The sequence below is a fragment of the Xiphophorus hellerii genome, chromosome 21 (genome assembly GCF_003331165.1).
Source record: "Xiphophorus hellerii strain 12219 chromosome 21, Xiphophorus_hellerii-4.1, whole genome shotgun sequence".
Classification (NCBI taxonomy): domain Eukaryota; kingdom Metazoa; phylum Chordata; class Actinopteri; order Cyprinodontiformes; family Poeciliidae; genus Xiphophorus; species Xiphophorus hellerii.
Genome location: NC_045692.1, coordinates 22366815 through 22394158, shown reverse-complemented (window position 1 = coordinate 22394158; position 27344 = coordinate 22366815). Strand labels below are relative to the sequence as shown.

At 36.3% G+C, this 27344-nt stretch overlaps 1 long non-coding RNA gene across 1 annotated transcript in view; it reads left to right on the top strand.

Annotated features, from left to right (window-relative positions):
• Positions 1-17719: 17719 nt before the first annotated feature.
• The window catches only part of LOC116711869 (uncharacterized), a 463421-nt gene continuing 453796 nt past the window's right edge, over positions 17720-27344 (top strand). Inside the window, exon 1 of the long non-coding RNA XR_004337352.1 lies at positions 17720-17771. This is a non-coding gene — a long non-coding RNA (uncharacterized LOC116711869). The remainder of the gene's footprint in view (positions 17772-27344) is intronic.

The window sequence follows — 27344 nt, the reverse complement described above, 5'->3', positions numbered from 1 at the left end:
ATTTATGACACAAAAGGTTCAAATTAAATCACTAAAAGTCCAAGAGTCTTGACTGAAACCAGTAAGTCCGATGGGTCTCTGCTGGAGGACTCCGACTTCCTTGCTGGTCTGACAGATGTGTTGATGGAGATGTAAGACAGCAACACAGCTGATCCGAGGCAAAACGAGGTGAACAGGGGGCGCTAGCGTTGCAGAACTGCTTGTGTCAGTATCTTTGGCCTTCGTTGGGACTACATCACACTCCGAGAGCAGTCCAATGTTTTGCCAAAAATCATTGACCTCTTCGTTCGGAGGCAATCGAGCTGCATTTAATGGTGGTTAGCAGTCATGCTGCTGTAAATCTGCATGACAGTGAGCCAGTAATAATATTTCCAGCCAGAGATGAGTCACTCTCAGCCTCGAAGGATATCGCGGCGCTCCTCCCACCGCAGCGGCAGTCCCAGGGAAGAGCCTTCGGATGATCAGCTAATAATTGCCATTTTGATTTCGATATGCTTTTAAGGGAGGAGGAGGAGGAAGTTGGGGTTCTGAAAGCCTATAATGACGGCGGACGGCGTGCGGAGAGACGGACAGAGCGGGGGTGGACGGCGTGGATGGCTGTGAAATTGATGCAACCTTGAAAAGATCTGGAGACAGCGAGAGTCTGCCTGGTAATTACGATGAAAACGTGTGTAACTAACTACCATGTTCGGGGCTGCCAATGAGCACGGGCTCCCTGACCATGCACCACACTCAATTACAGGGGAGAGGGACGAAGAGAGGGAGGAACCAGGGTCATTTTACCCTTCGGTGACCTTCAGACTAATGCGGCCCAGGAGAGGCAGCTGTTTTCTGATTCTCACTGGATGGTGTCCCCTTGCTCTCAGAGAGGCCTTTTCTCTCTCCTCCACCACATCTGATACAGGTGTGGATGAAGGGGAGACTCTGAGTGAGGAAAAAAGCCAAATTAAACCATCTACTGTCTCCAAAACAAAAAAATAAAAGTGACATTAAATCAAGAAAGCTTTCTAAAGGAAACCCACACTGGATAAACTACCAGAAATATACAAAACACATAATTTACCAAGTATTTTGGTGCAAATATCTTAGCACATCTGAAAAGAGACAAAACTAACTTATCAACTTTTCTGCAAGTTACAGGTGCTTGTTTCTAGTAATTAGCAAATTATTCCACTGTAAGATGAAAATTTTCCATATTTTAAGTGAAATAATCTGCCAGTGAAGGGCGTTTTCTTTGCCATGTTGAATCAAATCGCAACAAACCGCTAACTAAAATGCTAGATGTACCCCAAAGCTCTAATCATAAACAATAGCTATGCAAACAGCAAAACCCCAAACCAATTCACTATTTAGTGGAAGCTAACGCTAATGCTAATGTGCCGGCTTCAATTCAGAATACACTGACATTATAATTTAGATATTCTTCAATGACCTTAAGTCTTACATTTATGTTTTTGTCGTTCTCTACTGTCTGTGTTTTATTTTCAAGCTGTTTAAAATGTCATTGGGGTTAAAAAAAAAAGAGAACTTGAGAGGAAACAGAAATGATGCGCAAACAGTTTTCACCACTTTCAAAATAAGAGCATTAATATTTTGAGTTCTTAACAGTTGACAACCAAAACTTTAACAAAAATGTCAAACTTTATTCATTTGAAAGTTTATAGCTCAAGTAAATTAGCAAAAAACATATGCTAAAGCTAATGCTAACACTTTAACTTCAATTCAAAATACATTGAGCTTATAATTTACATGTTTTTTAACGGTCTTAAAAGTTGTATTTGTTTATTACTCTGAAAGTTTACAGAACAGTCAAGTAGATTAGTGAAAAATAAGCTAAGTTCAGAAACACTAGGTGAAAACTTAGCTCCACTATTAGTGCATTAGCAGCTATAGTGCAGGTTACAAAAACTGAATATATTCCTTTACTAGTATATAGACCAAAAAAGAACATTTTGAATTGAAAAAAAGAGGTTTGTAATTTTTTAAATGTCACTAAATTCTCTGGAAGAGTCGTGAAACAAGCAGTAGTAAAATATTAATGAAGATAAAATGCCTACAAAACAGCCGATGAATACTTTTTATCTAATAAAAGTGGAAAAACAAATATATTTACTATAACAAGACCTAATGTGATCTGGAGAAAAACAACTAAGTCTTTTAAAGTGTGGATACAACACAGAACAAATCGTATCTGTGTGGCTTCTTTGTTTTCCTGTAAATATATCCTGACCCCAGTTATGCATGAAATGGCTAGGATGGCATGAATATATACTGCAAATCTGGTGTGAAATTACTACAAAAAGGGACAGAAATGGTTGCAAAAAGGTGTAAAAGGACCACAAGTAAACAATGATTGAAAAGCACTCAAAGCGGGGTTAACACTTCAAAAATAGGATGAAAACAAGCGAGACAGAACATGATTGTAAAGAGGAAAAAAAGAAATTATCACAAAGAAAGAAAAGCCTTGAATCACGTTAGCCTGTTTGGTTCCTTTTTGCCTCTTTCAGTTTGCAGGTCGTGGTTTTCTTTTGGAAGTTATTCAATAAAATAACTATATTTTACCTTTTCAATTCTTTGAAAATGTACGTTTATTTCACCCTGCTTAAGATAGTTTGGCTCTTCAACGTGAATGATAACATTTAGATTTTATTTTATTTACTTAACTTTAGTATTAGGAAGCTTCAATGCCAAATTTTGCTTCCAGAATAGCATTTCAGATACCATAAGTGTTAAGATGCACTTATACATCCTAAATATAGGGCATAAAAATTTTATTAATTTTTTTTTACACTTTTAAAACATTTACTTTTAAAAAATAACATTTAAAACTAAGTGTTTTTAATGTTAATTTTCAAATGTAATTTATTTAAGAAATACATTAGAAAAAATGTATATTAAATGTAAATCTTTTACAATTTCATTTGTAAATAAAATTTTTATCGCAAATTTTATTTTGCAATTAAATTTTGTGTTATTGCGATAAACAATAATATTGTTGTGTTCAGACCATGTTCTAGTAACTATTGGTATAATAATGTTAGAAAACATTCTCAAAGATCAATAAACTCAAAATTTTAACAACGGAAGACATTTTAAAAATACAAATTAAACATAAACAACAAATATTACATATGTATTACGTAATATAAAAAAAATCTCGTAATATTTCGATATTCTCAAAATATTTTGATTTTGTTTTCATAATATTATGAGTTTTTTCTCATATTTTTATCGTTTTAATCTTTCTTAGTGTTGCCCTAATACTCCATTGTACAAAACAGAAGGACTGATAAGACTTTTAGCTGCTTCCACTCACTAATGCTTTACATGTTCCATAACACTTACGTGTTATGGAACATAACACGTAAGTGTTACGCTTCATTTTCCCGCAGCAGATGAAGTGACTCAGAGTGGAACATGATCTCCACGAGGCGGCTGTTTACTTAAAGTTGATTGGCACGGCAAGCTAAAGTTTAGAAATGTCTGAACATAATTAGGAGGATGATTAAATTATTTTCTAATCGCGGGCCCAAAGCATTATTACAACTGGTAACAGTTGTAATAATGCTGGTCAGAATTGGAGCAAATTATGAATACCTAAAGGCACAAAGTGACAACATATTTTGCTGAATTTTTTCGCCTAACTGCAGATATGATAAGTGAAGTTAAGCGTTCATGCCTAAGTTTGTTATTCCAAATGTAACATCATGCGTCTAGTCTTTGAAAATAAAAAAGAGTAGCACTACAGTCAGAGCAGATAGTGATGATATACGATCTTTATATCTACAGATCAAGTTTAATCCACAGTCTGCAGATTAAACACGTCACGTTTTTTATTTTGGCATCTGAAAACATGTTTGTGTATCTTATTCTGTCCAACTGAAGCGAAGGAGTCGAGCTTCTTCCTAATCAGTGTTGATGTGCCTTCCTGTTGAGGCAAACCAACTCCGCTTCATTTTCCCGCAGCAGATGAAGTGACTCAGAGTGGAACATGATCTCCACGAGGCGGCTGTTTACTTAAAGTTGATTGGCACGGCAAGCTAAAGTTTAGAAATGTCTGAACATAATTAGGAGGATGATTAAATTATTTTCTAATCGCGGGCCCAAAGCTCATGCCGCGTTAATGAACTTTGCCTTCTCACTTTGAAGCCCGAAACAGATTGTCCATCTGCACGACGCCGTATGTGACTGGAGGCTGCTGCCGAAAGCATCAGGCTCCGTTTGGAGGCAGCTCCGGTCCAAAAGGCGACGCGCAGCATCTGCAGACGGCTGACGCAGATTTATATTAATTGATTTATTGGGAGAAGCAAACAGTCGGAGTAATAAAATTAGTCTGAAACAACACTGTAACTCTGAAGCTTGAGTGAAATCATCCCTGTGATTAATAGGTGGCTTTTAATCTCCATATGGTGCAGAAACGCAGTCTCAGATCAGTTCTGGACTGCAAAACCACAAACTATTACCAAGTATTTGTGATCTAGTTTCCAGTGCAAATATCTTAGTACACTTGAAATAAGACATAACTAACTTAGAAGCAACTTTTCAGCAAAAAAAGCTTTTATTAGTCAATAATTCCATAAAAAGTCAAATGTTTGGCAGATTATTTCACTTCAACTTTAATCTAAAAGGCAGAGAACCTCAACTTTTTGTGGTTTTCAGCTTTTTGGATTAATGGATTTTGTACAGCATGTTTAATAAATGATGATAAAATATTTGCGGCTAAATAATGGAGAAATCCAATATGATGTAGTTTAGATGTATTTTATGTATTTCACCAAGGGTTGTTTTGTTTGGACCTCCATTAGCCATTTCCATAACAATGGCTACTCTTCCTGTGGTCCACCTCATAAAAAGACAATTAAAGAAACAGTTACAGTTATTAAAGAAACAGATATGATAAGTAAAGTTAAGTGTTAACTTAACATAATATTAGTCTTTTCATTCACACCAATCCTCTTTCATTCGATTTAATTCAACTCCAGTCCGTTTGTCAAAAAACTCCGGTTCAGAAACTCTGGTCTACCTACAAACTTCGGTTTCTGTTCGGTTGAAGTGAACTCTGGTGCTGTTCGGATTCATATGTGAACCCCAAGCGGACCAGAAACTGCTCCAAAAGCAGGAAGTGGACTACAGTGCAGGGTATTCTGGGTAAATACAACCAAAACAAACAAGCTAACCTCACGCTAGTGGGAGAAATGGCTTGTTGTCTTTTACCAAACACAAAAAAGATATTCTAGAACTGCTCAAATCTGAAACTACTCCATTTTTATTTACATTTTGTGAAGAAGGAAGTTGCGTTCAGTGTCTTGGTGCAGCGCCCTCACAGGCGAGGAGGGGGACAGGTTTTTCAGAAGTTTGGTTTGTTTGACTCGGTGCAGCGTGAAAGAGAACCACAGCAACTAAAAATGTAACAAATGTTGCTATTTTCGTCCCAAATCAAACCAAATTTTCAGGACTAGCAAGAAGGAAAACTCCCTTACTTTGAAAAGTACTGTTGATAATTTCTCTTAAAAACAGCAGATATTTGATCATTTAAGACAGAAAAAAACCAGATATGAATTGTTTGTAAATATGTAAATAATTTCTCTTGTTTGAAGAATCATAGTATTTTTGAGCCAAATCCTGCATTTTGACATCAATGCTGGGATTTAAAAACCACAGAAGGATAAAATTGTTTGACATTTTATGAATCACTGGACATGTGTTCATTCATTTTGGCAGTGACCATGCCCACACAGTCACACGTAAACCTGTTTACTGGAGCTGAAAAACAGGGGTGTTGGTGGCGGCGAGGTTGTTAGGTGACAGAAGGTTGGTTTCAGGAAGAAAACATGTTCACAGCTCACATTTCCTATTAGATAAAAGGGCTTGACGACTGCTGCCTTGAAAACGACGGGAACCTGACTGGTGGGATTTGGTTTTTATTGCCATTTGCAGTCAGAGTATGTTAAATTTAGGTTTTTGTGTAATTTCTTCTTTTTATTTTGCTTTGGGATGAGAATTTTACCACTTTCTTTGGGGGATTAAATATACACATCTGAGGGAATTTTACAGTTTTGTATTCTTTTTTTCAATCTCGCATTGAAATTGGTTTCCTTAAACTGACTGAGTATGAGTTTTGAAAAAATGCTGAAAATACTGTTTTTCCTTGCAAAATCCGACAGTGAAAAATTGAGAAAAAAATCCAAGTTTTTCTTTTCTACAATTTGATAAATAACTCCTAGTTTTAAAATAAACAGTCTGTTATTTGATCACTTCCTGGTTCTTGTTTCTTACATGTATAAAAAAGCAAATGACTTAATTTAGTGACTTTTGCGTTGACTTCCTACGACACGGCCCCGCCCACTGTGATGTCATCATGCAGATGAAAACTATAGGCATGTTGTAGCATCAAAAAGCTGCTCCCCAGTGATGGCTACCACTGGTTTCAGCTGTCCAGTTGTCAACATAACGCACTAAATCTTAAATATATTTGTGATATAATAAAGAAAAATGTCTAGCTTCTAATGCAAGTATGTCAGTGGTGCTTTACTACTAATCGTCAACACTATGACAAGTAGGAAAAAGGTTTAAATTTAAAAAAGTAAGTAGCTCAGTTATGCTAGCTTGACTTTGACAATTTTAACATGTAGATGTGCTGCAGAATTTGGTGTGTCTCAGATCACTTTAATTTTAAAAAAAGTGACTCACACACCAACTAGATTAGCTAATTAGATTCGGTTTTTTGCCCTCCTGCAAAAAAAAAGGTCTAACGCAACGTTATAGAAGAAATAACGTAAAGTGAAATTGAGAAAAATGGTAATTAAAGTGAAAAAGCTATAACTAACTGGAATTATGTTGCACGGTTATAAAATTAACTAAAACATACTGAAATTACTGATGTAATGTCCTTCGTTTTTGTATTTTTGAACTAACGTGAAATAAAATTTTTTCCCACTGAAGTAGTTTACATCAGGTATCAGGAAATTACGACACCACGTAATAATCCTGGTGGCTACGCTACGCTAGTCCACAACATGGCGGCATCAGAAAACGGCCGTCAGATGGTTGTTCAACAATAACTGAAAACATCTTTTTTTAAATTAATACATAATCACAATACAAAACTTTTACCTTTTTTGCACCAAAATATGAAAAAACTAAACTAAACATTTAACTCATAACTAATTTAAAACTAGCAAACAAACAAAAAGGCACAACGAAATAAAACTAAATCTTGGTCAATAGTGATAAGTGAGTTTTTCTAAAAGCTTCCTTCGTTTATGAAAATTGTTTTTGTCATATTTATACCAAAAGCAAAACTTTACATTTAATAACCACCAAGCTTTCTTTCGATTCGACCATCACTGCGGTGGAAAAAATTACAGATAGAGAACAAACGCAAAGTCGTCACATTTCAGATTTCCTCCCATATAAGCACTCAGAAAAAGAAAACCATACTCAGAGTTACACAAACAACTATTTGAAAGTCCATTTGAGGAGAAGACAGACGGCTCGATAACCCGACAAAGCTGTGACCCAGTTGACTCGCGTGTTTTCTTTTCTACAGCTGGAGATGGACGGAAACAAGAATCAAACCCCAGCTTGAGGTTTCCGACACTTTGAAGGTGCCACTGAAGTGTGAGGGTTTTTTTTAATGGTTCTCTCTCTGTGTGGACATAAAACAAAGTAGTTGGTGTCTGTCTGAAGTTATCACTGCCTCGCAGCGATGCTCAGACAGCAGACCGGACCCGCCTGCACAATAAAGATCAAACCCGGCTGTGGATGTTCAGAAAGCAAGTCTGGTCCGGAGCTAAAAAGAACAAGTCACCTCTCGGTTTTTATGCGTTATGTTCGCGTGCTTTTCATTGCTCTTGTCTTCGTTCCTGCGGTTCTGGTCCGGTAACCGTGTTGCCATTTTCAACAGAATCTCACTAAATGAGATTTCGATTTTAATAAAGGTCAAACAAACCCGTTTTGATGGAAACCAGAGGATGGATTTGTTTTGCTTTTCACACTGATGCTCAGGGATCTTTCTGTTTTCACAGCCTTTTCTGACATTTTATCATGTTACAAACACAAACAAATGTTTATTTAACAGGATTTTAAGAGAAACTAATAAGTTAAACCACAACAGTGATGGTTTTCAAAAACTACATGAGGAAATTACCAATGGTTATTGATTACTAATAATAATTTCCTGAAAATTTACCAATGACTGTATTTTATGGAAAAATTTAATTGTTTACAGAAAGTAAGCAACAAAATCCAGCCATATATCCACAAAAAGCATTAAAATCCTGTTTGTAGTTTGCAATTAACAGATCATTCCCTCTTTCAAACAAGGTAGTGGCAGCATCATGCTGTGGGAATGCTTCCCCACACAGGACATTAACTAGACACTGAAACAAGGCTACTAGCACAACCCAAAACATACAACCAGAGCTACAAAGTTATAGCTCAGATCAAAAGTGTTTGTAATTAATTGTATCAATTAATACAGTTAATTGCATTGTAATCAATTACAATTACAATTTTGTAATAGCGTACAAAATAATGTACGCAATTATGTTTACAGACACAGTTTGATTGAGATTGGGTTATTTTAAATGACTTTAAATTTTAATTCCCAATGAAATCCATTGAAATGTGAGGCTGCAACATGAGAAACATCAAGGGGCATGGACACTTTTGTAACATTTTTTGAAAAACAAACAACAGTTTGCTGTGAAAACTTTAAGTAGAGGCTCATATGCTCGCTAAATACAGAGCAGCCCACATTAAAACAAACTAACGGCGAAGACAGTTAGAAAAATAACAAGGAATCCAAGAAAATCTAATTTAAAGCAGACATCTCGGCTTTCTCCCCCCGTTCCTCTTAAGTTGGGAACTATTCATTTAGTCTCTGTCTCCATCTGTTTTCCATCTCATCTTGAAAATTGTCAGTTTCACTTATTGTGCAGCTTTTCCCTGAAAAGTAATGTTCAGGCTGGAATTATGCTCATGATGATGGCGTTCGCCGGCTCTCCCCTTGTAGATTCACATCAAAAGATTTTCCTTCTCTTTTTTTTCAAATGGTGGATAAAAGAATGAGGGTGAAAATATGAAAATGTTGCAGTACTGTGTGAGATCGACTCGTCTAAGTGGAGGGAAAAATTCAGTTTTTTTGTTCCGGCTGACATCAGAGGACCTGAGACTGGGACCATTAAAACCTTTTCCCAGTTAACTTCACTGGTTTGCTGCTCGTCCTGAAGCGGTTCTGTTTCATTCTGGGAAAATTTCCAAATGCAAATCAAGAAAAATAAAAAAACGGAACATGGAGAGAGTTTGGAAACATTTAAACCAGTTTCAGTTTCAACTGGGAAGAGTTTGGTTTCTGCTGAGGAGAAAACTGAAGATTTACTGGAATGACCACCAATCTGTTCATCCAACCGTTCATCCAACCGTTCATCAATCTGTTCATCCAACCGTTCATCCATCCGTTCATCAAACCGTTCATCCATTCATTCAACCGTTTATTCATCCATCCAACCGTTCATCCAACCGTTCATCAATCTGTTCATCCAACCGTTCATCCAACCGTTCATCCAACCGTTCATCAATCTGTTCATCCAACCGTTCATCCAACCATTCATCCATTCATTCAACCGTTTATTCATCCATCCAACCGTTCATCAATCTGTTCATCCAACCGTTCATCAATCTGTTCATCCAACCGTTCATCCAACCGTTCATCCATTCATTCAACCGTTTATTCATCCATCCAACCGTTCATCAATCTGTTCATCCAACCGTTCATCCAACCGTTCATCCATCCGTTCATCAAACCGTTCATCCATTCATTCAACCGTTTATTCATCCATCCAACCGTTCATCCAACCGTTCATCAATCTGTTCATCCAACCGTTCATCCAACCGTTCATCCAACCGTTCATCAATCTGTTCATCCAACCGTTCATCCAACCATTCATCCATTCATTCAACCGTTTATTCATCCATCCAACCGTTCATCAATCTGTTCATCCAACCGTTCATCAATCTGTTCATCCAACCGTTCATCCAACCGTTCATCCATTCATTCAACCGTTTATTCATCCATCCAACCGTTCATCAATCTGTTCATCCAACCGTTCATCCAACCGTTCATCAAACGTTCATCCATTCATTCATCCAACAGTTCATCCAACCGTTCATCCAATCGTTTATTCATCCATCCATCCATCCATCCATCCATCCGTTTATTCATCCATCTATCCGTTCATCCAACCGTTCATTCATCCATCCATCCATCCATCCATCCGTTTATTCATCCATCTATCCGTTCATCCAACCGTTCATCCAATCGTTTATTCATCCATCCATCCATCCATCCATCCATCCATCCGTTTATTCATCCATCTATCCGTTCATCCAACCGTTCATTCATCCATCCATCCATCCATCCATCCAGCCAACCGTTTATTTATCCGTTCATCCAACCAACCGTTTATTCATGCATCCATCCTCTTCAGGTTGGTTTTCTGCTATATATTTAAATTTTTCTTCCTTCACTTTCAAAAATATCAACAAATTAACTGAAAACTGAATCTGAGCCTAGAAAAGCTTCACATGAAAAGTTGTTTAAAAACAAACAAGATGTTTGGCTCATAATCATCAAACTAAAATAAACATCAATCTGTGTGTAATTTATCTACACAATGTTTGACTTGGTGAATTGAGTTTATTAAATATGACTGTAGATATAATATTAGTTAAATAAAATGAAGAGGAAGAAGCAAAATGAAGTTATTAGACTGATAGATGTAGAGAAAAACTGCATTATATAACCCAATAAAATGTGTTGAAGTTTTAATGGGAGAAAAAGCTTTGTTTTAAATCTCCATCTAAAACCCGTCCTGTGGACATAAATAACAAAATCTGATTGTTTGATATAATTACATAAACAGTGGATTAAATCCACTTTTCAGGCCAGGATAATTAACACAAACATTAACCGATTAGAACAGGATAAAGCTCTCCATTAACCACTAAATCCATTGTTTAATTAGGTTTTGAACAATAATTTAATCATTTTTAATTGGACAAAATCCTCAAGTAACCTGGACGTTTTTATGAGTCGATCTCAAAAAGAGAGAAAAACAGAATTTCAAAACAACGGATAATAAATCCAGAAGGTGATAGAGGTACGATAACATCGAGATAAAAGACTACTGATTACTTCGCTCTGACAAAAAAGCACAAGGATTTTTCTATTGATTACCAATTCAGCCTAACATTATTTGGCTTGAAATAAAAACCAACACAATGGAGTAATAATCCTCCTGAAAGATACAATCAGGCATACAAATCTCTGAGGCTTCGATGGGACAAGAAAAACGGAAGAAAAAAGAAATGAATAATGAACTCAGCCAAGGGGCTTTTTTAATGTAATCCAGCCACTGTCTCTCGCTGAGCATTTCATCAAACTTCAATAAAATAATACAAGAGAAAGTGACACATAACTACCGAAGGCAATGTGAACCGCTCAGGGACAAAACAATCAAGAAAGCAATCTGAAAAAAAATAAAAAAATCAGAGACAGCGTTCTTGACAAGAGGCTGGTGAAATTAGAAAAGATTTAATTTTAGCGTGGAGCGGCGGCGACAATCGAGCGTCGCTCCGGGGTTCGGTAACATTAGAACGGCTAACTTCCCGTGTTGCTCAGCTTGTTTGATTGCAAATTTAAAAAAAGTAGTGTCAGAGGTGTACGCCGGTGTTCAGACAAAGAACAAAATCACATTAGAGGGGTAAAGCGGCCCATTGTTGCTCTCTCCGCTCACAATCAATAAAGACTCGCTCTTATTCAAGTCCCTGAGATTAGATCCAGCGTTTTAGTGGGCTGCTGTTGGCGTAACCAGGTTACATCAGTGGGAAAGCGTTTCCACTTCCAGGAAAGTTCAGTAGGTCCAACAAGGGTCTCAAAATTTCACCTCCCAGTTTGAATGTCACTTGATAATTTGGGCTTCAATCATTTGTAAAGATTGAGTTTATTGCAGATTTTCCCCAAACCAATCTGCTCAAATATAGACATGAACTCTGCATATTATGTTGAAGACAAACTGACCACAAATATATAAAATCCACAACTTTAAAATTCGTCTGTCTATAAATCATTGAATGGTTTAGCATCAAAATACATTAAAGACTCCATGTTGTTGTATCAACCTTAAAGACCTCTCAGGTTTTCTGGTTGGTGGAAAACCAAACATGGAGAAGCAACATTCACCACAAATATGGAACAAACTCCCAGAAAACTGCAAAACTCTGGTTTCCTTTAAGGTAAGGCTAAAAATTTTTTATTATTATTTTTAATTATTTGATTCTTAGTAACTGGAACATTGATTTATATATTTGTGGTACATTTGCTTGATGGTTTTGATGATGGCAAAAAATGTATTGCTTGTTTTATAGTTGGTTACTGTACTGTGTTTTTATGGTGTACAGGTTTTCTACCCATTTCCAGTAGTAGACTTGGTGGTTTCTCTGTTGGTGCTGGTATTCTACCCATTTCCAGTCAGTAGTAGACTTGGTGGTTTCTCTGTTGGTGCTGGTATTCTACCCATTTCCAGTCAGTAGTAGTCTTGGGCCTTGGTGGTTTCTGGGTTGTTTCTCTTTGAGAGTGACAGTTTTGGTTAAAAAGTTGGATCTGGGACAGAATTGGGCAATCCAACAAGTCAAAGCAAGGTAAACCTAAACTTTACACTGCTTTCCATAATGGTGTATAATTGTATGTGCATCACACTGTGATCTGTTTTGCTCACAAAGTTTTTCATTGCACAAAGTAGATGGAATAGTGAAGGTAAACCTTTTCAACTTCACCACAAATGAACTAGTAGATGGCTGAAACTATGGACAAAAACAAAGGTTGTGAAGAGTGTATGCAAACTGGAGCTATAAGACTCAAGTAATTACTTTATTCTGTATATAAAATTATCAATATTTCTTCGAGCGACACGTAAAATAATCAGTTACCACTATAAATGCTTAAGAGTCACTATTGCAGGCGAAAAGTGTCCAATTGATGCGTTTGAAAACCGTGTATCACCACTTAGTTTTGATCAGCTGTGGGTTGAGATTAGCGGTACCGTTTGAGTCACAGACTTTAATGGTATGTTTCTTAAATCAAATGTACCTTCTCAAATCCAAGTCTTGACAGATTAACTAAACTCTGATGTGTTCTCACTGCTGTCACACTAAATTAGCCATAATTTCATGATTTCTCAGGTTGGAAGATGAATAGACATCAAGCTGTAAAGCAAGTAAGTAAAGGTGTGAGTTTCTTATGCCTCAAAGCTTTTCTTAAAATTATTATTTCTAGTTTTGTTTAGGTTTTAAAAATAAGAATCTTGTCCAATAAAGAGGCATCGATTGACTGATATCCACGGTGGCAGCATCCCTCAGGACTCTGAGGTAAACATCTTCAAGGGCAAAATGAGAGAAAACTCAGAGATAGCTTTCAGTGCAGATGAGTGATCGACACAGCAGGCATGAAAATATGTCAAATTCTGAGTTTCATCATCTGTTCCCCTCATTGTCAGCATCACGGACAAATCAGTCTGTGTGGTAATAATTTATTTATCTAGATTTTCACTGGATTAACATTTTGTTGTTTTGTTGTGCCTCCGCAGTCAGCCAGCTTTACCTGCTGAGTGAAATTTCTTAAAAATTGAATTGCAGGTTTGTGCATCGCTTGCTAACTTTAGTATCCTGGTAACAGGATCTTTGGTTCTGTAGAGCACTTACGGTGCTTGAAAAGAGGCTCAACAAACTCCAACTCAACAGTGATTGTGATAACCTCTTGAGTACCTTCGCACCAGAGCTTTTCAGTTCAGCTTAGTGTTTGTCTGATGAATATAAAATAAAAACAGCAGGATGAAAATAGACTAAATTAATTTTAGAAATAGGACTTCAAGAGCGCTTTAAAAGACAAAAACAAGATGCAATAAAGAAAATGGAGCCAAATAAATAAATATGAGTACCTTGTATCATTATTATTATTAATAAACTATTATTTTAAATTGGAAGATGACTTCAAGAGCTCTTTGAAATACAAATATCAAGATGTAATGAAACAGAAAATTTGGAAAAAAGAAAAGTTATTAAATTAAAAAATAAACAACAGAATGCACATTTAAATAAAAGGAAAAAAAAACTAAATATAGCAATGATAATATTGATACTTATTAAATAGAAAATCAAATAGAGCAGAATGTCAAAAAATGTTTAAATGTTTTTATTTTTAGAAAATCCGATTTTCTAATTTTGATCATTTTTTACTATCAATATATGGAAAATAAAATAGAATCTAAAATAAATATTAAAATTATAAATGTGAATATTTCAGACTTTCTAATTTTATTTTAATTTTTAATTTTCCAACAGAAATAAATTACAAATGAGTAAAAATATATTCCAGTGCCTTTCATTTCAATCATTCTTCTTTTATTAATTTCATGCTAATAAAAAAGTATTTCTATTTAGTATTATCTGTAAAAGTTACACCAAAGTATAACTTGAGAAGATGCTCAACATTTCTCATTTTATAATTTTTTATGTTTACTACTTCATTCAAGCAATTGAAAAAAAAAATCCTTATATTCGGATATTTTAGAGTTTGTTAAATTCAAAGTCCAAATAAATAGAAGATATAAACGAGATGATGTCACTCTGAAATATGAAACTCCAAAAATTAAATAGTCATAAACCAAAAATTTGTTAAATCAATTCTATCGATTAATCACCCAGTTTAAACTAAAATGTTTGGTCTCTGTGTGTGCAAAGAGCTGCAGCTGTAAAAGGCAGCACTTTCCAGCTTTTCTAGTAAAAGTGTAGAGAAATCCTTCCTTGTGCTCCACTTTGTGTTGCTCCATCACATCCAGGTAAAAAATACTCTAAACTCCTACTATAAGTTCGTGGTTTCAATGCACTGTGTCATTTTGCTAAAATAAACCCTTTTGCCAAGTAGAATATTACGTACGCTCCATCCTGTGATATCGCCATCCTGCCTGGGGAGCTGCAGCAGGTACAGCGAGGCGAGAGGCTGAAAAGGTTTCACCCAGGAGCCGCAGAAAAGTGTCAGCTGGTAGCAAATCACTAGACTGCCAGAGCAGCAGGTGGACATTCCTGAGACGAGACGAGGTGGGAGCAAAATCATCCCCTCAACAGGAAGCTGGATGAAGTTCTGCAGAGCTGGGAGCTCCAGCAAGCTGCTTGCTGCAAAAGCACCAAGTCTTACCAAGTAATTTTGGTCCAGTTTCCACATCAAATATCTCAGTGCACTTGAAATAAAACCAAACTAACTTACAAGTAACAATAAATAGGAGCTTATTTTAAGACAATAATTCCTTAATATTGATGAAAAAGTACTAGTTAAGATTATTTTATTTATAACAAGACATTTTCCCATATTACATGTGAAATAATCTACCAGTGAAACTAGTACCTTTTCATCAATATTAATATTGCATGAAAAATTCACATATTTCACATTTTTATACTTTCATATGGATCTCAACTGCTTCTAAAAACGGCCTAACTACTTAAAAAAACCCACCTAGCTGCTGTTGTTTTTTTACAATAAGTTCATGTTTTTTTGTGTCTGGAAAATGAGGCGTTTCAAACACCTCCAGAATGTAACATCACAAATCAGCAGGGACTGCCGTTGCCTAGCAACCCCAGCACAGTGGTGGGAAGTAACGAAGTACAAGTACTTCGTTACTGTACTTAAGTACAATTTTCATGTATCTGTACTTTACTTAAGTAGATTTAATAATGGGTACTTTCTACTTTTACTCCACTACATTTTACAGTAAGTATCTGTACTTTCTACTTCACTACATTTCTACAAAAGTGTCGCGTTACTCGTTACATCCAAGTCGCACTGCTCTCTTTTTGTCCGTTAAAATATGAAGTTCAGGGACTTTAAGGTGGCGCCGTAAAATCCAAGCAATAACATGACTTAGTGTCTGTTGTCACCCATCGCCTCCCCCTTTACTAGCACGCGGAGCTCCAGACATGCGCAGTGGTTTCCTCTGAGCGGGAGAAGATGTCTAACTAATCGATAATAGCTGCATAAATCATAAGATATGACGACATGTAAAACCAGCAGCGCTTCGCTTTCACAGACGGTGGGACTTTGTCCAACTTTTAGCGTCACTTGGAAGGAAAGCTTAAAGAAAGGTAAGATCTGTGGACGTGATGCTAGCAAAGCTAGCTGTACTGAGACACATGTTGCATCTGCGATGAAAAAAAGTTGTCACTCATGCGCTGAATTATTGTGTGGATTCAGGAACGATCCGATTCTTCTGGACGGATCTTTACTAAGGTTGATGGGACTGAAGCCTCACTGAGAGCCGTTCTTTGTTCTTGTATACACTGCAATAGCTATATATAGCTATATATATATATATATATATATATATATATATATATATATATATATATATATATATATATATATATACACACACACACATTTATTTAATTGCCGAATAAGTAAAAGTTGAACGTATGAACACAGAGCATGCTCATTGATTGATTTTGTCTCCTGTCATGGTGGCAAACATGCAGTGGGAGGGAGGATGAGAACAGTCATGGTGCTCCTTCTGCTTGTTGCGCCGTTGGACAGTGTTCATAGTGTTGTTGTAATGTTACAATTACAACTGTAATTGTAACATAGCAATTACAGTTAATTGCTATGTTTCATGGTTTAATGGTGCAGACAGTTGTGGTTTCTGACATGGGCAATATGGGCAACCGCCCAGGGCGTTATTTTTATAGGGATGGCAGGCGACCTCTGCGGATTGTAGCACAGCGATGAAAGCAAAACAGAATGAAATGAGTTGTAATTGATACTGGTTAAATATATTTCAGCTCTAAGTATTTATATCTAGGTGTTTTTATGGAAATGTGGATCTTTCAGATCAATCTGAGAACCAATTTTGATAGGTGCACTTCATTTTATTGTGTCATGTAGCGCAGGGCGCTGGTCTTGGTCTCGTGTTCAGTGGTCTTGACTGCAACTCTGCTACGTGGCTCCTCGATTGCATGTCTTCCCCCCCACACCTTCGTTCCATCCCCTTTCAGTTGGATTTCTTTCTAAATAAATGTCACTAATGAAGTTCATGCTACGTTAGGACAGGAAATAAGATGTTTCCATCCCTGAAATTATGATGCATAGAATCACATATCTAAGTCTAAACTCTTACAGAGAATAAACACAATAAGAACATGTTTAATCTGTGACATTGTTTATTAAAATGGCACATTTATGATGTATTCAAATTAAATACTATTGGCACACTTAATGATATTAGCGATTAGGTTATGTATTCAGCAAGTACTTTTACTTTTAATACTTAAGTATTTTTAAAAGCCAGTACTTTTTTACTTTTACTTAAGTAAAATGTTAATGTGGTACTTTGACTTTTACTTGAGTACATTTTTGCCTGTGTATTTGTACTTTTACTTAAGTACATTTTTTGAGTACTTTCTCCACCACTGCCCCAGCAGAGTTCCATCCGTTACCTAGCAACCCAAATGGAGCTCCAGAACTTTTGTTCAGTTTTTGTTTTTTTTTACCATTGTATGAGCTGTACAATGATTTCTGGAAAAACCAAGTGGATCTTTTTGTTGACTTATCATCCAGAAACCACTTGCTGTATTCCTGTTGGTTGTTGGCAAAAGGCTCCACTTTTCACACATGTACGGTTGTATAATTGTGCATCTGTTAGCAGCCATTTTCACTTGCCACTGTAAATGTTGATTTGGAGGGCGTGGCCAGAAGCACCTTGTTTGGATTTAAAGTTACAATAGGCTCTAAAACATTTCATTTTGACTAAAATCTCATTATCTAAGAAGGATTTTGTGCAGAAAATATAATGAACATCTTTTGTCTAGACTGTTGACCTATCCTAACCTGTTGAAGGAAGCATAATAGGTCACCTTTAAGCAAATGGTGACTTAAAACAAGCTGAAAAGTTTCCTGTAAGTCAGTTTTGTCTTATTTCAAGACAAAACCATCTTATTTCAAATATGAAATAAGATATTTACACTAGAAAATATACCAAAACATTGGTAACATTTTGTGTTTTTGCAGTGTTGAAACTGTACAGAACTTCTTTGGATAATTATTTACCACAAAAAACCTGACAAATGATGGTCTTAAAGCCTGACTATACCAGTGTACTGCAAATGAACATCCTTCTCTGGAGCGTTTTATCCTTGAAACATATGCGCCGCACATTTTCAGCACAGGTAATTGAGGAAGAAGCAAAGATCCAAGGACAGCTGCGGCGCTTTAATGACTTTATCTTCATTTGAATGGGCACCTCTCTCGGAGGAAATGTTCCACATCATTGCCTGAAATCCATTCAGGCAATATGATGGCCACCTGAGAGGCGCATCAGCCGAGATTCTATGGCTCTGAGTTGATTCTGGGGAGCATAATACCTTCGACTGTGCAGAATTATCTGCTCAGAGATAAGTTTGGCTGCGCAAGACGGTCTCACTCGTGGCCGAGGTGTGACGGCGACCAGAGGAGAAAAATGAAAGCCGGAGCGTCCTGCGGCGGCGCCTGAAAACTTAATCAAACTCCATTTAAGGGGGAAGACTGCTGGAACTAATTGTGCTGCATCTCAAAGCTCTGGACCCGAGTCACGCATGGGCATCTCATCAGAAAGGGTGGCCAATATGTCGCTTACGCTTATTGCAAATGTGCACAACAGAACTTAATCACAGCTGCTGTCTCTGAGCAGGTGGATTCCCACTGCTGAGGCTCTAAGCTTGAAGCAGAGCATTTTAAGTATTTTCTCTGAATATGTTTAAAGGTTTGCCTACTATGCTTCCTTGGACAGGTCAGGATAGATCTATGGCCCACACAAAACATTCTTGGATATTGAGATTTTAGTCATAATGAGCCGTTTTAGGACATCTTTTCAATTTCAATCCAAATTAAGCTGCTGCTGGCCACGCCCCCCAACTGAACATTTACACTCACAAGTGAAAACGGCTGCAAACAGATGCACAATTATACAACCATTCATCTTTGAAAAGCAGAAGTGGAGCCTCCTTCACAACCAACAAGAATGAAGCAAGTGGTTTCTGGATGGTAAATCAACAACAAAACTTTTCCAGAAGCCAGTGTAATGTGAAACTAGCTGAACAAACATGCTGGATCTCAGCGTGGGTTGCTAGGTGACAACGGAACTCAGCTTGGGTTGCTAGGTAACTTGCTGGGCTTTGCTGGGGTTGCTAGGTAATTTTAATTAGCTAATTTGTGAAGTTATATTCCATAGATTTTTGAAACTGTTAATTTTCCAGACATCAAAAATCATCAATTATTACCAATAAATGGCAAGGTGTTTTTTTTTAAGCGCTTGAGCCGTTTTTAGAAGCAGCAGAATCCCAAGTGGATGTACAAAAATGTGGAAAATATTAACTTAGCATAATAGGTCCCCTTTAAGGTAATTTATTAAAATCCAGTTGATGTTTCAAAATGTAGCAGTCCTTCAGTTGTAGATCAACAGGAGAGAACTACGAAGGCCGTTCAACTCTGCTTGTGACTTTAATTTAAATTTGTCTTTATTTCTGAAACTAGAATCTGATTTTAAACGCCGTGATTGGAAACATACACAACTTTTTTTACTTTCCATGTTTGTGTATATGGTAAAATAAATGTGGATTGTTAATAAAATAATCAATATATTACTTTTGAAACAGCAACAAAATATATATTTATTTATTTTAAACAAAAGCAATCATGTTGTATGTTTTTGTGTTGACAATCATGGTATTTCTACTCAATGAGCAAGTCTGCATTCAGCTGTTTACCATATGTCTACTACTTGCAGCAACAAGTGGGGGAGGGGCAGAACCACTCTATGCCACATATGGGTGAAGGAAACTTTTTAAAACTTATTCAAAAGAGTTTAAAATCCAGTTAAAGTATGATGGGAATTCCTTTAACTGAACAAAACGTTTTACTTTGTATCCATAAAAAGTTGAGAAGTTATAAAATTATAGAAACTAATTCATAATGGGACAGAAAGTTTGTACAAGACATATTATCTCTGAGTTGATATCTTCTCTGAGTTTCAATAATTCAAATGTATTGTTTTTGGCCGGGTCAGAAACTCAAGAATTACAGGTTTTTAAAATGATCCAAAACGGATCATTTTGCAGTCCAATCTGATCAGGGCCCACCTGAGTTTCTGTGAGAAAAAAACATGAATCTTCCCAAGAGAGCTGCAATATGTGCCGTAATGACTCCAACTGAGCAGGTCCTCAACAGATGGTGACATTCAACACCCAAAGGTTGTTCCTAGGCTCCTCCTGCAAGTTGAGATATTGTATTTCTTACGCAGGGTCAACACCTGTCAGAAATGGCAATCGGGTCCAGGAGAGACGCTGCTTTATAACACCAAATCTGTTTAACTGCAAGTATTTAACAATGTGTCGAAAATTCCACATTTTCATATTTATAGGTTAAAAACATCTTACCAAGGTCTGATAAAGTGTAGAGTTTATTTTTAGGGCAGTTTGTTTACTTTGGTATAAATTAGCAAATAAGTTAATTTGTGTTTTTGCTTCTTTTTAGACATTGAAAACTTAAGAAAAAACAAAAGTTGTCATTACACACTAAGTGAGAATACCGTGTGTGTTTTCACACCTGATAATCTGGTAGATTGGTTCGGTTGGAGACCAAAACCACAATATTTGTTACATTTTCAGCTGTTGTGGTTCTCTTTCACACCGAACTGATTCAAACAATTTAAACTCTTTGAAAAACCTGTTCCCCTCCTCACCTGTGGGGGCGCTGCATCCCCCACAGGGGGGTTTTCGTGTTTCCTTTCGTGGAAACACAAAAACCTCAGGAGACACTAAGCATAACTTCCGCCTTCACAAAATGTAAACAGAAATGGAGTAGTGTCAAATTGTAGTGGTTGTAGGATTTCTCAAGTCATTTTTCACGTTTTGGTTGTATTTACCCAGAATGCCATGTGTTGTAGTCCACTTCCTGCGTTTGGAGCAGTCTCCAGTTCACATATGAACTCAAACCGCGCCAGACTTCACTTCAACAGAACTGAAATCGAGGTTTGTAGGCGAACCAGAGTTCACTTTTTTGAGTAATAGACCTACCTCACAAAAGAAAGGAAATTAAAGCATTAACTAATTTACCAAAAGTATTAAAAATTTGAAAAATCATATCAAGATTGAGAAATTAATTGATTTGTAAGGAATAATGCATATTTTTAAATGTAATTTATGCCTGGAAACAGCATTTATTGTGTTTTTACAGAAAACAAAATCTGAATTCCCATTCGACTTTCATTTCAGCGCTAGGAGCAGATGTTACACTAAAATTAAATTACAGCCTTGACACTGACGAGTCATATGCTAATCTGTATGTTGCTGACTCTTTAGCAAAGTAGTAATAACTCATCTAAGTTTTTGCTTCTCTTGGCCGACAGTGTTTGTTTGAGCTTTGAAATGCTGTAATAACCATTTCTGACACCTTTCTCTTTTTCTCTCCTCAGCTGCTTCTTTTGTGTAAAATTTCAAGGGTGAAAGGTCAGCAGCAATATTGGTTCCTATGAATCTGGGAAGAGTAATACAGGAAAAGTCTCAAATGTTGGAAGTCCATCATTCTACATTTCTATCTCAAATTCACTTAATTGTCGGAATAAATGCTCAGGTTATTCGCAATTTTCTCAGTATAGTCTATTCTCCTGCTGCAACTTTTAGCCATTTTTTAACGGTCCAATTCCGACATTTTTACCCGAAATAAAAAATCTGATTTGATCCTCTTCAATATGTGGAACAAATTTGGATCCAATTATTTTCAAAGCGTCTGCAGTCCGAACGATTAAGTAGCATTTTACCTGACATTTATTTCACTGATGCGAGAAATGCTAAATAATTCTGCACCAGAAGAACTCAGACGCGATAAAATCAGGACGCAAACGTTGGCTGAAAATTCTAATTATGAACTTATGAAAAAAGTCTGTCAGTAACTGTAAAATTTAGCAGATTGTAATTACAGATAAACTAGCTTAATGGAAACACGGCAATTTCGAAATAACTCATGTTTTTTGGTAGAAGGTTTTTGAGCTAAGATGAGGCGGTTTTTCAGCCATATTGAAACGCCTTTATTCACATCATACAACCGGATGTTTCTACTGGCAGAAACACCAAAGAAGACGACAGGAAGTAGTAGGGCGATGATGGTTTGTTTTTGTTTATTTTGAACAATGTTCAGCATCACACAGTTCATAAAAAATGGTGTCATTCCAAGTGAATGTTGTTTTGTTTACCTTTACTTGAAAAGGTTCTTATAAAATCTTTATCAAGGTTAAAAATCTGAGCTGCCAATTACAGACACACCATTCACTTTTCATTAATTCCTACAAGTCAAATAAATCTGCTTCTAGGAAACTTGGAGGCTGTTCTTAAACTTTATTTCTATTATTCCCGTTTGCGGTCACTGAACAAAGCACAGTTACTGGAAACAGTTTTTCCATTCTGATGTACACACTGTTACAACTGAATTGCACCTTTTCTATGAAAGCAGATGGTGTGATTCCTAAAATGTCTTTATTTCCAAACATAACGCCCGTTGACACTGAGCTGATGTAAACAATGTTGACTCTTGGACTCTGAAACTTTCATGCGTGATGAAATCCTTGCAACACGCAGAGGCATGCAGCACTTTTGAGCACATTATGACCAGTAGCCCTTTGTGCTGGATTCATATTTTATGACAGCATGACCAAGAGGGGCCATATGGTAATGGAGGTTGGACCTGCCTTGAAATTCCCCCCTAGCTAGAGGTGGTGGAGTGACCTAATGAAGCAGCAGACTGTGTGCCGCCTGCAGACAGAATAGGAAAGGAGTTCAGATGGCTGCGGTCAGTGGCAGCAGCAGCAGCTAAGCCTGTGACTCGGGCCGCCCCAGGACACAACAGAACCGGCAAACCAGTCACACAGGACAGACTCCCATGTTCCCAACCGCACAGCTGAAAGCCATAAGGAACGGAGGTATTCTAGCAGATTTAGTCATGGCTCTGCGTTTGTGTTTGTTTCTTCTTCCTTAATGCTATTAAACATGCTAACCCATGTCTAACGACAACCTTGACCTACGAACTACTGCAAGCCACTTAAATCACTAAGCACACGCAGAAACGGAAATAAACAATATATTCATGAAAAGATTAACGAAACGCAACTAACTGTTAAGAAAAATACATTAACTAAAAACTACAAAGAAAATACGACAAACAAAAAACTACAAATAAAAAAAAATTAAAAACTACAAGTTAAGAAAACATTAACTAAAATTACTAATTTAGAAAATATGACATTTTTGGCAATTTTTTCAACCTTCCTTTGTATTTTAAGCATTCAATATTTTTTATTTATTTATTTTTTTAACCCCTCCAGGGGGTCTTTTTGTGGGCTCTAGAGTCCCTTTTTTTCATGAAGTAGGCTGACAGGAAAGGGGGAAGGAGAGGGGGGGAGACATGCGGCAAACGTCGCCGGGTCCGGGAGTCGAACCCGCGACAGCCGCGTCGAGAACTTGAGGCCTCCAAATGTGGGTCGCGCTAACCCCTACACCACCACGGCACGCCAAGCATTCAATATTTTAATCATTTACTCATGATTTGTTTGAATTATTTCAATGTAATGAATATTTATTACTCCTAATGGCTCAATAAGTTGTCAGTGTAATTTAAGCAAAAGTTGGTTTATATTTTATATGTTAAACATTATTTTTGTGTCAAAACAAAAAAATTTAATTTAGTTTACTTTGTCCCTGATGTAGAACATAGAATAATATCACACAAAATTACTAGTAACAGTATGAAATGATATCATATAATGGTGAATTGAAACTATCTTTTTAGTTCAACTCCAAAGTGTGGTGTTGTAAAAGTTACTTTGAAAAGTGCTTGAACTTTTGTGTGAGAAAAGTGAGCAAACCTGCAGAGTTTTGTTTTGATGCACCTTTAGCATCAGTTCTGTCAAACTAATGCAAGAAACACAAAGACTAACACTGAATATTCTTTATTTCCTCACCTGAACCTGGCGAGAGACCAGTGGGCTTCATTTCACTGCTGGTGTTTCTTGACACCAACATGTGAGAATCGCTGGTTGCCAGCCTGTGAAAGAGAATCTTGGCACTTTTCCTTCTGAATCAGATTTATCTGCTTAAATATAGGAGATCAAACTAATATGTGTTATGTAAAGCTGATTTTAACAATTGAATTCAAAACTTGTGATGGAAAACTACATTTTGTAACTTTCATTTATTCATGACAAGCTTATTTCCAGTTAAAAAATATTGTAATTTTATTGTGAATCATTTTCTTTTTACCCACTAATAGTTCTCAAAGTTGTACGGTTTCAAGATAAACATTTTTGTTTATTCCCGCCAACAGAAAGAGAACTGTCTCAGTGAGCCCTTAACTGTATTTCGCTAATTTATTTTAATTATTAAGGTCAGAGTAAGAAAAAAAAAAACACTTGTCTTTTCCAGCAGCCATTCTACAGCGCACACAGCGGTAAAACAAACTGTCCAAATGTGCTGGAGATCTACTTGGGTTGCTAGGTAACAGGCGGAACTCTCCTGGGATTGCTAGGTAACGGGCGGAACTCTTCTGGGATCGCTAGGTAACGGTCAGTGCCTACTGATTTGTGACCTTACATTCTGAAGGTTTTTGAAACGGCTCATTTTCCAGACAAAAAACAATAACTTATTGCCAAAAAGATGCGTTTCTTTTTGAGCGCTTGAGCTTCAGAAGCAGTTGAGCCCCAGATGATGATATAAAAACGTGCAAAATGTTTAAAAGAAAAAAATGTTTAAAAGAAACACAATGGTTAACAATGAACAATTTTTTGTCTTCTATCTAACCTGGTATGACTAAGCCTTCTGAAGTGACAGTTTTCCTAACAATCTGTTCTGCCTTACAAATTAACAAAACAAAAATGCTATGGTTTTCAGTAAAGCCGAGTATTACCAGGATTTCTTAAAAAAATTATCTGATAAATGTCAGGCACCATGAGCCAATTACTGAAATGTTTTGACATAAATTCTGAATATGCTGCCTGTTTTCATAATCGGGTTGAATAATATTCCTTGTCATGTCAAATGTGTTTACAATGTTTGTTTTTGATTTTGTTGTACCATCATCAGATGACACACACACACCGCCAAACACTAAGTTTTTAAAAAGATACTCCAACAATGACAACAAAAGCCTTTTAATTATTTAACCATAGGGTTAAATAATCACATTTATCACATGATTAAACAAAATATTTGTTTTCCAAGCTGAAAATTATAGAAAATAGGTTTAATGGTGATATTTTTAATAATAAAATTACATTCATATGCCCAACAGATGTTTGTGTAAAGCAGAGATGACATAACTCCTGTAGTAAAAGTTTATGGCCTATTAGGAATTAATTAATTTTACGAGTGTAGTGAGTTTTGTCCTACTTTCTACACCCAGGTGGCATCTAGAGGTCACAGTGACACTAAAACTGCTTTATTGCTGCCAAAACAATATAAGTTCTTTAATATGTCTTCACCTTTCTTACATTTATTTTCCTTTTTAGCTCTCAACTGAAGGGAAAGTCTTTTTTTCCCGCTCACTAATATTTTCAATTAAAAAGCTCTTAGACATGCAAACATATCAAGCTGCATTTTAGTTTCAATTAGTGCTTTCTGGCAGTTTCGCCTTCATTACCAACATCGGTGGTGTTCCTTACAAATTTTCACTTGTATTTGTGGAATACAAATGAAGTTGTAAAAGATAAACTACTTTTTAAAAAATGCAGTCAAAAAGAACTGGCATCTAATGAAAGCTAGATGCAGATTCTGCTGTTTAGTGTCAAGTAGTTAAGAAAGTAAATTAAATATTTCTGGGCGTGTAATTCCATTGTTGATTTATTGTTTAACTATATTCAAAGTAAAGGTTTGTACAAATGAAAATATAAACTTCATTTCTGCACAATAAATGTGTAAAAATAAAAGTTTGTATGTTTCTAAAACCTCATAAATGGATGATCAGGTCATTACGTGGGATTAAATGTGAAAAATGAATGAGATTTATAAAAACATATGTTCCGTGTTGTTTTTGTCACTTTTCATGCCCTCTTGTTCTGAGTAGAGCAGCGCATTGAGGTCAAGGGTGTGGCATTCACAGTGTTCTGTCGCATCGTGACCCGGTAGGTTACTATTTTGGTTACACCATGTCATTATTTGTCTTGCTCTGTAATTATCTGTCTGTCAGAGACAGATAATTATTAACCATGATAAACAGAAAGTAAATCATGTTGTCAGTTTCACTTTAAGTTCAAGCATCCAGCATCCTGAGGTGAGAGACTTGTTTTCATTGTGTTTTCTAGTTAATTGGTCATTACTTTAATTTTTTATATGTAACTCCAAGATAACTATATACTGTAGTTCTAAACTAGTTAAATATTTAGTTCTTAACTAGCTATACAATCAGTTTGCAGAAGTGGACAACCAAAATAAAAGTTTTTCTTTTAAGTTAAATGTTTAGCTTACAAACTAAATATTTAGTTTGGAACTAAATATCTAGCTTGCTAACTAAATAATTTGTTTCAAACTAAATATTTAGTTTTCTTCTGTTTTGATTAATTGAATAATTCAAATTGCTGCTGTTAATTTTTGACTGTAATTTTACAAATGACATCCCACATATTCTATCAAATTAAATTAAATGTAAAGTGTGGAAATAGAATAAAAGCAGCTCATTTTGGTGCCTGAAAGACGTTTAATTTACAGCCCTTGTTAAAGGAAATGTCCCCACTAGCCCCCTTTTTTCTTTTTTTTTTTTTTAGGATTTCTTTTAAACTCTGGAGAACAAATGGATGATCACACCTTCACTGCATCCAGCCGAAGACAGCACAGAGAAGATCTAGTTAGCAGCAAGATGGACTCAGGCATAACTAAAAAATGCCGGTGAACTGTCAGCTTTTCAGTCTGCTGTGTGGCACAAGTTCCAATTAAGGGAGGAAACTGAAACCAAGTGACAACACGAGGACTGCACAAAAGATAGAGGGGCTTGTTTTGTAGGTAACGAAGGCAACATCCAGCACTTCATATAACACAAAAACAGGAAACTTTTTAACACTGGTGTCTGCGTAAAGCTCTTGAAATGGTGCTTTCAAGTTTAAAATGTGTGCTGTTCTACTGTTTAAGACGTGCAATTTGTTCTAATCAAGCAAAATCCAGATTTGCATGGACAAATAAAAGGGAAAATGTGAATGAAGCTTTCATCCTTTCTGTTCTTGTAAGGT